General features: G+C 34.7%; 1 protein-coding gene across 11 annotated transcripts in view; it reads right to left on the reverse strand.

Annotated features, from left to right (window-relative positions):
* Positions 1 to 13,282, reverse strand: part of LOC129953738 (collagen alpha chain CG42342) — a 323,626-nt gene that overhangs the window by 266,000 nt on the left and 44,344 nt on the right. The window lies entirely within an intron of this gene.

A 13,282-nucleotide genomic window follows, 5' to 3' on the forward strand; every position in this document is an offset into this window, starting at 1 on the left:
AGTAAAGTACCTTGGCATTTGTTAAGATCAGTATTTTTATTTCTAGAGACATATGAGTGCTGCTGTAGCCAGAGCTAGGGAAGCTTTCGCCCTGAAAAGACGGGTTATTTTTAGCAGCCGTCTTAACAGAAGGGTGAAGTTGATTGCTACATGGCCCTCATCCGGCTAGTTATTGCCATTGGGTGCTCGGTATGGTTCAACGTTGCCCAATCTCAAATGGCGAAAATTCGAGTGTTAAAATTGCAATGTCTTTGACGACGCCTTAGATCACACACAACAGCAGAGTCAGATTACTATTACTATTCGACAAGGTACCAACAGAGCCAACATAAAAAAATAGATCATTTTTTGAGAAAGTTTGATCGAGGCAGGTTTTTGCAAGAGCAATGTCCTCAGACCCCAACTTTTTGTTATTGGGACTTATTATTATCTCAATATCGAATAGTACAAAAATTCGTGTCTAAGCGGCTCTATCCCTAACGATGCTTTCCTCTTTTAAGACAATTGAGGGCTGATAAAATATATAGAGATCCTTCACGTCAGCCGTAAGACTGTTGATAGGCGAATCCTTTACAGTCGAGACGTCCTCAAATTAAACGGAGTTGAGCGCCTTCGGTTTAGTGAACTGTGTCCGATAGGAACCGAAGAGAAAGGGAGGAGCAGAGAGCCCTTAATTAGTGTGACAGTTAATTTGACAGTTCTCATTGTCGGAAGTTCTATATGTGAAAAACCGTTCGAGACTTTCACGGTGTCAAACCTTCAAATTAGCACCGTCCTTTTATTCAAAACCAAATTTTTCCCATTAACAATTTTAAGTGCTATTATAAATACAAAGCCAAGGCCTTACTCGAGCCCTGTTGGAAACCTTAAGCCACACTTTACCAAAACTTCCCCCTCCTTCTTGTAATGTCTTAAAAATGGTATCTAATGAAAATTGATATAAATAAATAATATTATTCTATCATCTAGTTCATTTTTCTTATACATTTTTCTTTGTGAATATCAAATTAGAAAAACATGAATATTTAAAACTCGATGATTTACTACGCTCCTGGATTCAAATAGAACGAACATAAAAGATGAGTGCTTCGAGGCACTATTAAGAGTAAGAAAGAAGCCGAAGTCGACGAAGGCGACTTCAACCAAAAAACAACGCGCCTCAAAACAACGGCAAAGTCGTCGTCGACATTCGCAACATCGACAAAACCATTATAATATAGGAAGAGCATTTTCATAAGTAATTTCTTTAATATCAGCCCCCAGGGTTACATCTTCTCTCAACCACCTCAAACCTCGAATATATACCTACTTGAATCCGTAGACGAAGAAGACGATTTTCTGTGGTATAAAAATAAGGCGCTCATTTCATCCACGCATTTTATAACTTGGTTTTTGTTGTTGTTTTTGGTGTGATATAGAAGAATGAAATTTGTGGCCAATTTGAATTGGTTTCGGTTGGCTTCGGTTTGGTAAGATGGTTTTTATGCTTTTAAGAACCCGAATAATGAGAAAAATGCTGGACTTTTATTGATGTGGTTTGACAAATTACTTATTTATATTATTTTTGTTTTGTTTTTATTTTTGTTAAGTTTTTTTTTCTTACTTTTAGATATACATATCTCTATACTCGTAACATAGAATAAATCAATAATGATTTGAAATTGGTTTGATATTTTTGGAGTTAACCTTTTTTATTTATATTTTTGTTTTGTTTCCTTTTTTTGATTTGTTGAGTTAAGTAAGGTCGAGGTATTCAAATGCTTTGAAGATTTTGAAGAAGTAATCCCTCAAAAATGATAATCCTATCTTGAGTGATGTCTCAAGTTTGTTTTTTTAAATACTCTAAATTAATCAATCGGAGAAGAAGGATTTTGGATTGAATACGATTAAATCAATACATCACAACACATTCGACAGAAAAGATGATACAAAAAGACACATTCCACAAAATTGATTAATTCAGGTTTTGATAAGATTTAAAGGGGGGTAAGGTAGCTTTCGTTTCTTAAAGGCTTTGTCTCTCATAAACTTTGGTATCGAGTTGGAAAAAATTTGAGGTTTAAATCTAAGCACGCAAAAAGGTCAAATTTAGGGTTTTTTTGATTTCAAAGAATTTTTAAATTGATAAGAGGCGAATTTTGACTTTCAAATTGAATAACTTGGGTCACTTTAACTTTAATTATGTATTTGGAACTTTTTTCTCAAATCAGTACACCTTCAATGGACCGAATGGAAATGTGAAAATAAATAGGTAGACTAAATGGCTAACAATGGATCAATGTGGACTTTTGCAGATAAAATGGTAAAAGTCACATAATCTTGGTTCAGTCCTTGATTTTTTTGGGGCCAAGAAAAGGAACTAATTACTTATTTCAATAAGTTGACCCATGATTAAGTCAAAACAAATAGCAAGAGGACTTTTAACTTTTATTTAGAATGTCCAAGCCGAGCTTAAAACAGGGACACAAACAAGTTAAATATTTTTTTGATAACATATACCACGCAGTTAGGACATTTAATGTGGTAGCACAAAATATCACGCAAAAAAAACTGTATTATTAATAATTCTTCTAGATTTTGCCTGGCCACAGAGTTTGGACAAAAGTTCCAATGCATTTTGTAAAAGACAAACCTTTTAAAGCGATTCTGGACGTTTTTAATTCTATCGTAGGAAAGCCATTAGTGAAAGTTCCAGATAACATCCGCATATTTGAGAATAGATCTGACGAAAGTAGTATAGAGCGCAACATGAGTGTATGGGTCAGAAAAGCCAATAGAACTTCTTTTTATGAATCCTACCAATATCAGATGGTAAGTGCATTGGACTGTCATGCCAGAAGTCTTGGGTTTAATCGCTGCCTATGCCATATTAAGTTTTTTCACGGGTACTGTCTCTTGCGAGGAATTGACAAATCCTCTAAGAGTAATTCTTGCCATGAAAGTGCTTTCACAAACTTGCTGTTCGGATTCGGTTTAAAACTGTAGGTCCCCTTTATCTCTGACAACATTACTCGCACACAGAAATGGTTGAGAGTTGTAAGTCAGTAGGCCTTTGTTCTCAATGGACTGTTGCGTCACCTAATTTGTTTATTTTTTAGCATTGAACTGGATTTGGCGACAATAGCATCAACCTTGGAATCAATGGTTACTCCTTTATCTTTTACTTTTGTATTTCTCTCAATATGATTGCAATCTGGAGAGCATGGATATTCATGCACAAAGTGTTTCCCAGAAACAGAAATAACAAAACATTTTTTAATGTTAAGATTCAAGTAGTTTAATCTAAACCACAGAACGGAATACGTTATCCAAGTCCATTTAAAGTTTAGGGCAATTGATATCGCTTGTTACTTTTAGAAACAATTTAAAGTCATCAGCATATACAAGACATTGGCTGATAAGGTTGACGTTGTCATCGATAAATATGATTTACAGCAATGGGCCAAAATGGCTGCCCTGTGGAACCCCTGAATAATAGGGCTTTAAATTATATATTCTTTATTTTGTAATTCTTGGACTCTTCCCATGAATCGATCCATTGAAAAGAATATCGATTATTTCAAGGTTTACGAAGACATATTGTGTGACAAAATGAATCGAAAGCCTTGCTAAAGTCTGTATTGGTATAAGTATACACTTGTCTTTTGTTTTCGAAAGATTCGACCACAAAAGAAGAAAAGCATGATAGATTAGTAATAGTTGAACTTCCTGAAATACATCCATGTTAGTGAATGTGTTCAATAACCAGAAAATCAAACTTATTTTTAAATAAACTTTCAAAACCAGATATAAAATTTTGTATCAAGTAAGATGATTTCCGTTCATCCAAGAACATTAGACAAGAAAAGATTGAAAAAAATTAGCAAAGAAAGGCAAAGCGAATTAGATCAATTTTGTAATAGAAGCACAGGAATGCCGTCAGCAATAGGTTTTGCATTCGGTTTAAGACCTTGCAGTCCATCTTAAACATCAGTGAAGTCTAGTTCTATAGATTTAATGTCCAATTTTGTTAGGCAATTAAATGGAATTACATTATATTGATTCAAAAAAGTAAGCAAAAAGTTCTAGAGTCTGATTAATATTGGAAGATTCCACTCCGTTGAAATTTAAATGTATACTTCGGAACACCAAGTGATTTCCGTTTTGAATTAATAAAAGACTAGAATTGCTTTCGATGATTTCTTAACTTGAATTTGACGTTCATATGGTAGTTTCTGTGTGTGAATTAATACACAGTGATGGAATTTTTACGAAACTTACAAAAGTGTACCTTATCAATTAAATGATTAGATGGCTCAATTTTTTATTATACCAATGGGGGACTTAGCGGCATTTTTATTAGTTCTAGTTGCCACACATAAATCAAACTCATTTTTAAGAAATCCCGCAAAAAGATTGGTTTTCCAAATTTTTTTTCCAAAATTCAAATTTAATTTCAAGAGTTCAATGAAATTGGTCTTAAAAAAGTTATAAGAATTTAAATTGGTAGAACTGATTTTTAAATAATTATATAATTTAATTTCAATGTACATACAAATCTGAGTTTTTTGACAATGTACAAGGAACAATTTCATTGACAGAAGCCTTAAAATCATTACATTGTAAAAATATAAGATATTTAATTAATTCTGAAATTCATCCCAAAATAATGATTATTAAAGATGGCGCACTAAAACAAACACTCCTTTCATCCTTACCTTCCACTTTCCTAAGACCTGATTCCTTGGAAACACAATGCATCCACAGTGCACAGTTCAATATTTTTTAGTAATTAGTGATGCATCGACCCTTAGAACCTTACCTTACCTAACATAACACAATTGACTATGTTGCCATACTTTCTTTAAAATCTTTTAAAGAAAACATCTTCCAAAATAACTAATTTTTTAAGAGTGAGATTGGGTCTCAAATAGCTCCATTAGAAGTTTTCAAGCATAAATGTTCAAAAGTGATCGAAATAAAAAATTGTTTGTTGTAATTATTGGCGGTTCTTAGAATTTTTCGAAATCTGCATCCGTTCCAATAACTTTAAGCCACCTGAACTTTAAACCACACGTTTGGTAACAAAATTATCTCAAATTCGTCACCTGTAGTACCCGTGGCAGGATGGTTAGTGCGTTGGACTGTCATGCTTGAATTCGATACCTGGAATTGACAAATTCTTTAATAGAAATTCTTGTCTTGAAAAGAGCTTTCTCAAATTAGCCGTTCGGATTCGGCATTAAATTATAAGTCTCCTCCATCCCTAATAACCGTACTCGCACACAAGAATGGTTCTTCAAACAATCCAATCCCGAAGCGGACGGTTTAAAGACTGGACAGAACTAGCCGAACAGGTGAATGTTGACGTTAACTACATTAACCTTGCCTCTTGGAAGCCAACTTTATATCGCCTAATAGCTCGTTTAGATGAAGCCTCAAGAACACAATACACGGAGCAAGCCAAAAGCTCACTGCACCGCATGATTTACAGTACACTAGACTACGATCTCCGGGAAAGAAACTACTTCCACGACAAATATACCATCGACCAATTTTCGTGCATGTTCCGGCTAAGAGGAGAACTTCTTAATCTGAACTACATTCCTCACCGTGAGGACTTACCGCGACTTTCTTTTAAATACTGATATCACAAGTCTTCTACAGAAAATGAATGTCACAAAGTTATATGCATATTGCAAAACAGCACTTAATTATAGACATTAAATTTAATATGAAGCATTTTAATCTTAAACTGCACTTTCGTTTTTTTTTTTCATTTATATAAAGCTATACTTTTAGTTGTCAATCAGGCAGACGGCACATTGTGTTAGTCTAATCCCTGTTCATTGCTGATAAACAAGCAACGATTGATACATAATCACCACTAGGTAAGCTCGAAAAAAGTGGGCAGCATAGAATTCAACCAAACTCCGCTGATATTTGGAAACTGTTTACACAAAACTGTCTACAAATGTAATGCTTTCCCATTGCAAGAATCTTAATTCCGAAACAACTCCGACTAAGTGGCAATATGAACCACCTGGATTGATAATCGATTCCCTGTACTGTCTATTTACATTCAGCGAGTTGGAAGGAACGCTTAATACGCTCAAAGATGGAAAAGCAGCCGGCTCGAACAGTATTCCTGTGGAATTTTTTAAATTACTTTTACCTTTTAAAACTGTTTAATACAGTTTTGAAGTGAGTGCTTTCTCCAGATTTCTAGATGCTATTATGTTTCCAATCCAGAAGAAAGGATCGTTATTTGTTGCAACAAACGACAGAAAGATTTACATTTTAAATGCATTTTACAAGCTATTTATACAACGATGATGCATAAGCGTATTGTTGGTTGAATTGTGACCGAAAACTTGCTGAGGGAGTTTCAGGCTGGATTTAAACCAGGATATTCAACAATATATTGCATTTTTATACTCAGAAGCTTGTTAGAGAATTTCTTGAAACAAAGGAAAGAACTATATTTTTTTGTATCGGTTTTAAAGCAGCTTTTGATAAAATCGATCCAGATGCACTATTGTATAAGCTACGAGTATATAACCTTGGGTTATCATTGAACATTGAAGTTTGGTCGCTTCCTTGAGCACGTATAAAGAGGAACCAGGGTGTCAGTATGGACAGGCGAAGATCTCTCTGACTGGTTTGAAACCTCATCATGAGTGCGACAAGGTTGTACCTTAGGCTCTTTTTGTTTCCACTATTTATAGTTATATTTATGGATTTCGCAGGGATGCAGGGATAAAGGAATGCTGTTCGCAGACGATATAGCCATGTTTACGGACTCTCTGCAACTCATGATAAACAGGGTTTAGGAGCATCGTCAGCTATGGAATTTAATAATTAATATCGATAAATCGAAGGTAATTATTATAAAAAGTGGTGGTGGACGTAATGCATCAAACGTTAAATGGAGCGCTAATCTTTAAAATATTGAGTGTGTTAGTGAATTCAAGTACCTTGGCATTAATGTTGCAAATAATTTGAATATGCAGAAACACTTGAAGAAGAAATTTGTTAAGGCTGAAACTTCTATTTATATGACATGGAAACAATGCTTCATGAATAAGTAAGTTTATAGCCCATAGTAGCTAGTTTAAAGTCCTTGGAGCAGTAGTTGAGAACATTCTTTTATATAGATAGCAGGAATGGGGACGTAAAAAGTAAAATTCGGTTTTAAAACGCACTTAAGAAAAAGAATATTTCATCTAGGCCAAATAAGGCAAACTACGCCATCATGCTGGAAACGGGTCTTTTTCCTTTGTTCATAAAAGCATTAAAGTTAGACGCGGATACTTCTTTCTTATACCACTTTTAATCTGAATAATTCACGGCTCTTGGAAAGAGTGGCCTTAAAAGCGTTACAAGATCAAAATAGTTGGTACCGAGAGTGGCAAGATCTTGCCTGGGAATGTCAAATTATTTTAATTTACCCATCAAGGATTTAACACCCACTAACAACATATTGTATGAAGGCCTTTTGAAGGTTGACGAAAAGTGTAAAGCTAAATATATTGTTGAAGCGTCTAATTCCTTCTACAAAACAAATTACAGCAGACTAAATCATAACCTTGCAGAGAGCCACTACTTTCCTGATTCTAATAATGTTTATGTGATATCTCTATGAAGGTCAGCCTACGTAGTGAACTTATAGATTTAAATTACATTCCACGCAGGAGTGTTATATGTGCAACTTTTCAGAAATAGATCATACTAGTTGCCACTTCTTGGGAAAATGCCTCATTCTCAAAGAAATCAGAAGGAATGTATTTAGAAGAAAATTTGTATCAGAAGATCAAGTTATAAATTTATTGTTTAATGTTGTCAAACCTAAATACTTTTAAAATAAGTTTTTATAATTCATTATAATTCATTAGGTCATATTATTACAAAATAATAAACCCCTTTTCAATATTAGAAAGTTATTATATCGAAGTAATTTTACCACACAGAACTTATACCAAAAATAATTTTTCAGGTTTAAATGTCCAGAAATTCGGGAGTCCAAAATTTCACCCGATACCTTAATTCAGCGAATAAACTGTATTATTGGTATCTTTTGAAGAAATTGTTCTTTTTAAAAGTAAATTGGACTTTTTGGATGAAGTCCGAACCTTATACACAATAAAACTGGAATACTTTAAGGATCCGCACTATCTCCAATACTTTATATACGTTATCGTTCTCCAAGAAACTACATATGCACTGAATTGCTTTGCTGATAAAATGACACAATTTCATTTACTTTTTTAGTGATTCTAACGTCTACATAAAACTCAGGAACAAACTACTCTTCTCCAAGTTAAGAGCTGCAACGTATTGTTTTGAACTTTTCACGAAATATGAACAGTGCTCTTTTTGAGGTAATTTTATGTTGAAATAGTTCTGTGATTTCTTGATGACATATAACTTTTATATCCTAAATTTTATACAATCCCATAAAGAGGATTAATTTTGCTAATCCCTTTTTCAGAAATTAACTTTTATTTCAATGAAAAATAACTTTTTACTTACTTCGAAGTTTAAATTATTTCCCAATGACAAGAATGCATTTCTCCAGAGAAAATTGTCTAAAAAAAAAGAAAACTCTTCTTTTTTTCGAAGATTCCTTCGATTTTCAATTTAGCACTCCAATAAAAGTTGGTTTGTTCTCAGCTATGCTTTGGTGACTTCCACAACCCAAAAATTTACTCAATAAAAATAAATTCCATGATGGCGACTTTCCCACAGAACTTTTATAGGAATCAAGCCAAGTTTAGCAACAAAATCGAAAATAAAACAAAAACGACAAAAACATATTTCCTTCGTGCTTAATGTTTGCTAACTTCCATCTAACGACTTACTCGTCTACTGGGGCCTTATGGCTGACATCTATCGTGGGAAAAGTTGATTCTCAGCACGCATTCTTCTCTTTATAGTTTAAAACGACTGTGCAACTTTAAACTTCGTCTTGGAAGAATTACCCACTGATGATGCTTATGGTGGTATATGCTCCAATATAGAGCAACATCAAGAGCAGATTGTTCAAAAGCAACACCAAAAACATATTCAAGAAAGGCAAATGACCCATAACAATGCTTTTTAGACTACATACAAGTTCACCACCGACGTTCAAACAACTTGCGGTCAGAGGCGACCAAAACTTTCCTAAAAGCTAAAAGTCATAAATGCAACTGAATATAAATTCTCTTATGCTATCCTGCTATCCTGCCTGGGTGTTGTTTTAAGGACATTTCACAATATTACACAATGGTTATAAGTAGCGAGGTACCTAAACCTTCCAAAGCTGTTTCCCTCGCCTTACCTCCACATCCATAAGTACAAAGCAATTTCTCCACAAATTGACAGTAGCTATACTATAAAAGCTATACTACAATGCGAAAGAGGATGTCAATTTGTTTTAACGTTCTTCTCCAAAGTAACACCTAAAAAATTTTCAACTCAATTTGCCATATTTTCATAAATTTTGCGGTGGGATTTGCAAAAGCAATTTCAATGATTGCTTTTGCATCGTACGAGTGGAAATTTTGCCAAAATTTTCCAAAAATCCCAAACTTCAGTTTTAAAATTCAATTTAAGTCTTAAAAATCATTACAAATTCAATTTTTTTCATAACCAAAACAAAAGAAAACAACAAAAATATAAGCAAAGCCTTAAAAAAGACTAAATATTATATTCGATATATAGGCATAAGGTACAGTGTTGAAAAAGACCTCACGTCCGTTGTCGTCCTTAGACGTGCGTTTTATATACAAAAAAAAGGAGCAATTCTATTGGAATCTTCTTCAGGGAGTATACTCGACTCGTATAAAGTAGTAGCATAGGTTTAAGGGTATACTGAATGTGTGCTTAAAATATAAGCCTTCTTATATTACGTTCCAATTCATTAAACATCTCGCTCTTTGGGAATTTTCGCTTCATCTAGGATTTGATTTTAAAGCTACGAGTATTTCAGGGAAAAACAAGAAAAACATTCCAACAAAAACCCGCCCTTCCTGTTTACCCTATATTTATAATGAATTTAAATCTCACACAGTTTTTACTGCAGTAATAATAAGCTCTTGCTCCCCCATCTTAGGGACACATACTCTATTGTATAGTGTAGTCAACCCCTAAATTACAAGCATCGAACAAAAACAACAAAATTTCGACTAAGGCATATGAATTGGTCGTATGTTCAAGCTACAATAAATGTTGTAAGGTTTATTAAATGACTTTTATTCAGCACAAGTAAAAATGTTAAACACATGATACAAAATTTGGAATTGTTGTAAAAGCAGTCCGTCACCTGCATCAAGGCTGTTCAACTTTAGCAAGTTCGGAAATCGTCAACTTTATCGCATGGAAAAAATTATGAAGATAGCTATATCTAAACTCAAGGCCAATAAGGCTGCTAGAGCTAACGGCATTGCTCCCGAATTATTTAACACAGCAGGCGATGACTTGATAGCGAGCATGCACAGAATTATCTCCAAAGTACGTTTGGAAGAAAGTTCCCATGAGTGGAATCTCAGCATACTTCAGAGAAGGAAAGTCCAAATATTAACATTACGGCATATCTTGGAAAAACTCAGGAACTTCAAATCGAAACCCAAAATTTCGTTAACGATTTAAAAGGCTCGTATGTCAGCATATGTGGGGAAGAGCGCTACAGAGCTTCCCTGTCAAACTAATCCGTTTGTGCAGAATGACGATGAAGCATGCACTCGGCTCTATCAAGTTCGGAAAAGATCTCACCGATGCCAAAAAAGGTTTTAAACAAGGCGATGCGAACTGTCATGCGAATTCTTCAATACCAATCTAGAAAGTATCGTGGAAAACACAACCGTCAAAACTAGAAGCTCAATCTTCTAAAAATCCATTCCATTACTCTAAAACGCCGATGATATTGACATAATTGAAAAATCAAAGCATTATGTCAGTAGAGCGTTTTTGAGCATTACGACGGAAGGGGAGAAGATGGGTTCAGTGATCAATGAGGGCAAGACGACGACGTCTTAGACAAAACGTCAACATGGACAGCTATAACTTCGAGGTAGTTAAGCACTTTGTCAACCTAGGCACCGCTATTAACACAGACAACGACACTATTGCTGAAATCAAACTAAGGATAACTTTTGCAACTCGCTCCTTCTTAATACTTAGAAGGCAATTGACGAGTAAAGTCTTCTCTCGAGCTTCTAAAATCAACATCTAAAAGACACTCATCATCTCGGTTCTAATTTTTTCGCGCTGATGTCTTCTCAAGAAAGATGAGAGCGTCTTAGGATGCTTCGAGAGAAAAATTTGTCGGGTGATTTTTGATCTCGTTTTCATATAGATGGAGAATGGTGGAGAAGATACAACGACGAACTGTACACTGACTTGGCAAAAAGAATTAAAGTCCAACGACTTAGATGGCTGGGTAGCGACTGGACATTAACGCTCCATCACGGAAGGTCTTCGAATCTAATTCCAAGGGCCGGCGCAGTAGAGAAAGCCCGCGATTTAGGTTGAGCAATTAGGTAAGAGAAGACATCAAACAACTTGACATGCGAAATTGAAGACAGCTAACTAGGACCGAGCTGTTGGTTAAGGCCCAAGTCCGCCTCGACTGAAGCACCACGTTAAGTTATAATAAAAATTGAAGTGAATTGAAGCATGTGCAATATTTTTTTTTCAATGTTGTCATGATGTTGACGTGACAGATTGTAAAATGACAGGTATCTAAAGTGATAGAAGTTAAAAGTTACAGATGTCAAAATGATAGCTAAATAAATAAATAAATTAGGTGGCGCAACAGTCCATGAAGAACCAGGGCCTAGCGAGTAATATTGTCAGAGATGGAAGGGACCTACAGTTTATATGCCAAATCCGAACGGCTAATTTGAGAAAGGACTTTTTCAGGACAAGAACTACTCTTGGAAGATTTGTCCATTATTCGCAAGAGGCAGTACCCGTGAAAGAAGTGGTGGCTGAGGCAGGGACTGAACAAAAGACCCCTTGCATGACAGTCAAACGCATCAGTAACCATCACACTACGGGTACTACAAAAAAATGGTAGCTACTGAAAGTCAAAAATGTCAAAAGGACATCTGCTAAAGTGACAAATGTTACAGGTTAGTTGTTACAGATACAGATATCAAAGTGACAGATACAGGTGTCAAAGTTACAGGTAAAGATGTCAAAGTGCCAGATACAGATATCAAAGTGACAGATACAGATTTCAAAGTTACAGGTACATACATTTTTCAAAGTGATAGATACCAGATGTCAAAGTTACAGATAAAGATGTCAAAGTGACAGACACAGATATCAAAATTACAGATACAGATGTTAAAGTGACAGATACAGTTGTTAAAAACGAAATATGCAAACAGATAACTGCAAAAGTAGCAGATGCCAAAGTGGTTTTGTTTTCTTCTTAATTGAAAAATTGACTGCAACAAGCTTTATTCGCGGGGTTTTGAACATAAACATGAGAATATTGTATGAGATATTTTGTTTCTATTTCTGAGAATACATAAATCTGTGGAATATTATACAACATGCAAACTAGCCAATTGCTTCATCCAATTTCAATATCGACCTTATAGCTCAAACTATATAAGTAGGCACATAACTACCTGTAAAAGTTTATATTTTTCTGTGAATTTTGAACATGCCTTTAACAACCCATATTGTAAGCTTAAAAAATAAAAGAGACACAGCCGAAAATATAACTTATAGATATAGAGTTATATATAGGACCAGAAGGCAGGAGTTTGCAAAGCAATCAGGGAACGAACTTCCACTGAGTATTCCCCGTCGTAGTGGCCAAATCACACGTACCTTGGTACCTGTTTATAAATTCAGCTTGAGTAGATTTTACCCATGAGAATATATATTTTTATAAAACTTCCTATTCTCCTTGGGAAGTGATGGCGCAAGAAAGCAAGTCATGCTTTTATATAGTATATAGGTTATAGGTAACATTACACAGTAGCTCTCTCTCTATATATATATAGGTAGGTACTTTTACCTACCGCATGTCGCTTAAACTTTTTCTTGAAAAGTCGAATGTTCTTGTCTTATTTTTTCTTAACTTTGTGTAAATCGAAGCAACAAAATAAATTGAGAACTTCCTTAAAAACAAAAAAAAAATACTCATCTTGATTAGGTTCATCGTCGTCGAAGTCGGCTTTGTCGTCGTCGTTGTTACACTGACCCCTACTCTCAAAGTCTAAAAGTGAAGAATTACAAAAATAAAAAAACAAAATTAAGAACCTCTTGAAAATACAATTTATTGTATGGCTAGGGACGACTT

This window comes from Eupeodes corollae, chromosome 1 (genome assembly GCF_945859685.1).
Source record: "Eupeodes corollae chromosome 1, idEupCoro1.1, whole genome shotgun sequence".
NCBI lineage: Eukaryota > Metazoa > Arthropoda > Insecta > Diptera > Syrphidae > Eupeodes > Eupeodes corollae.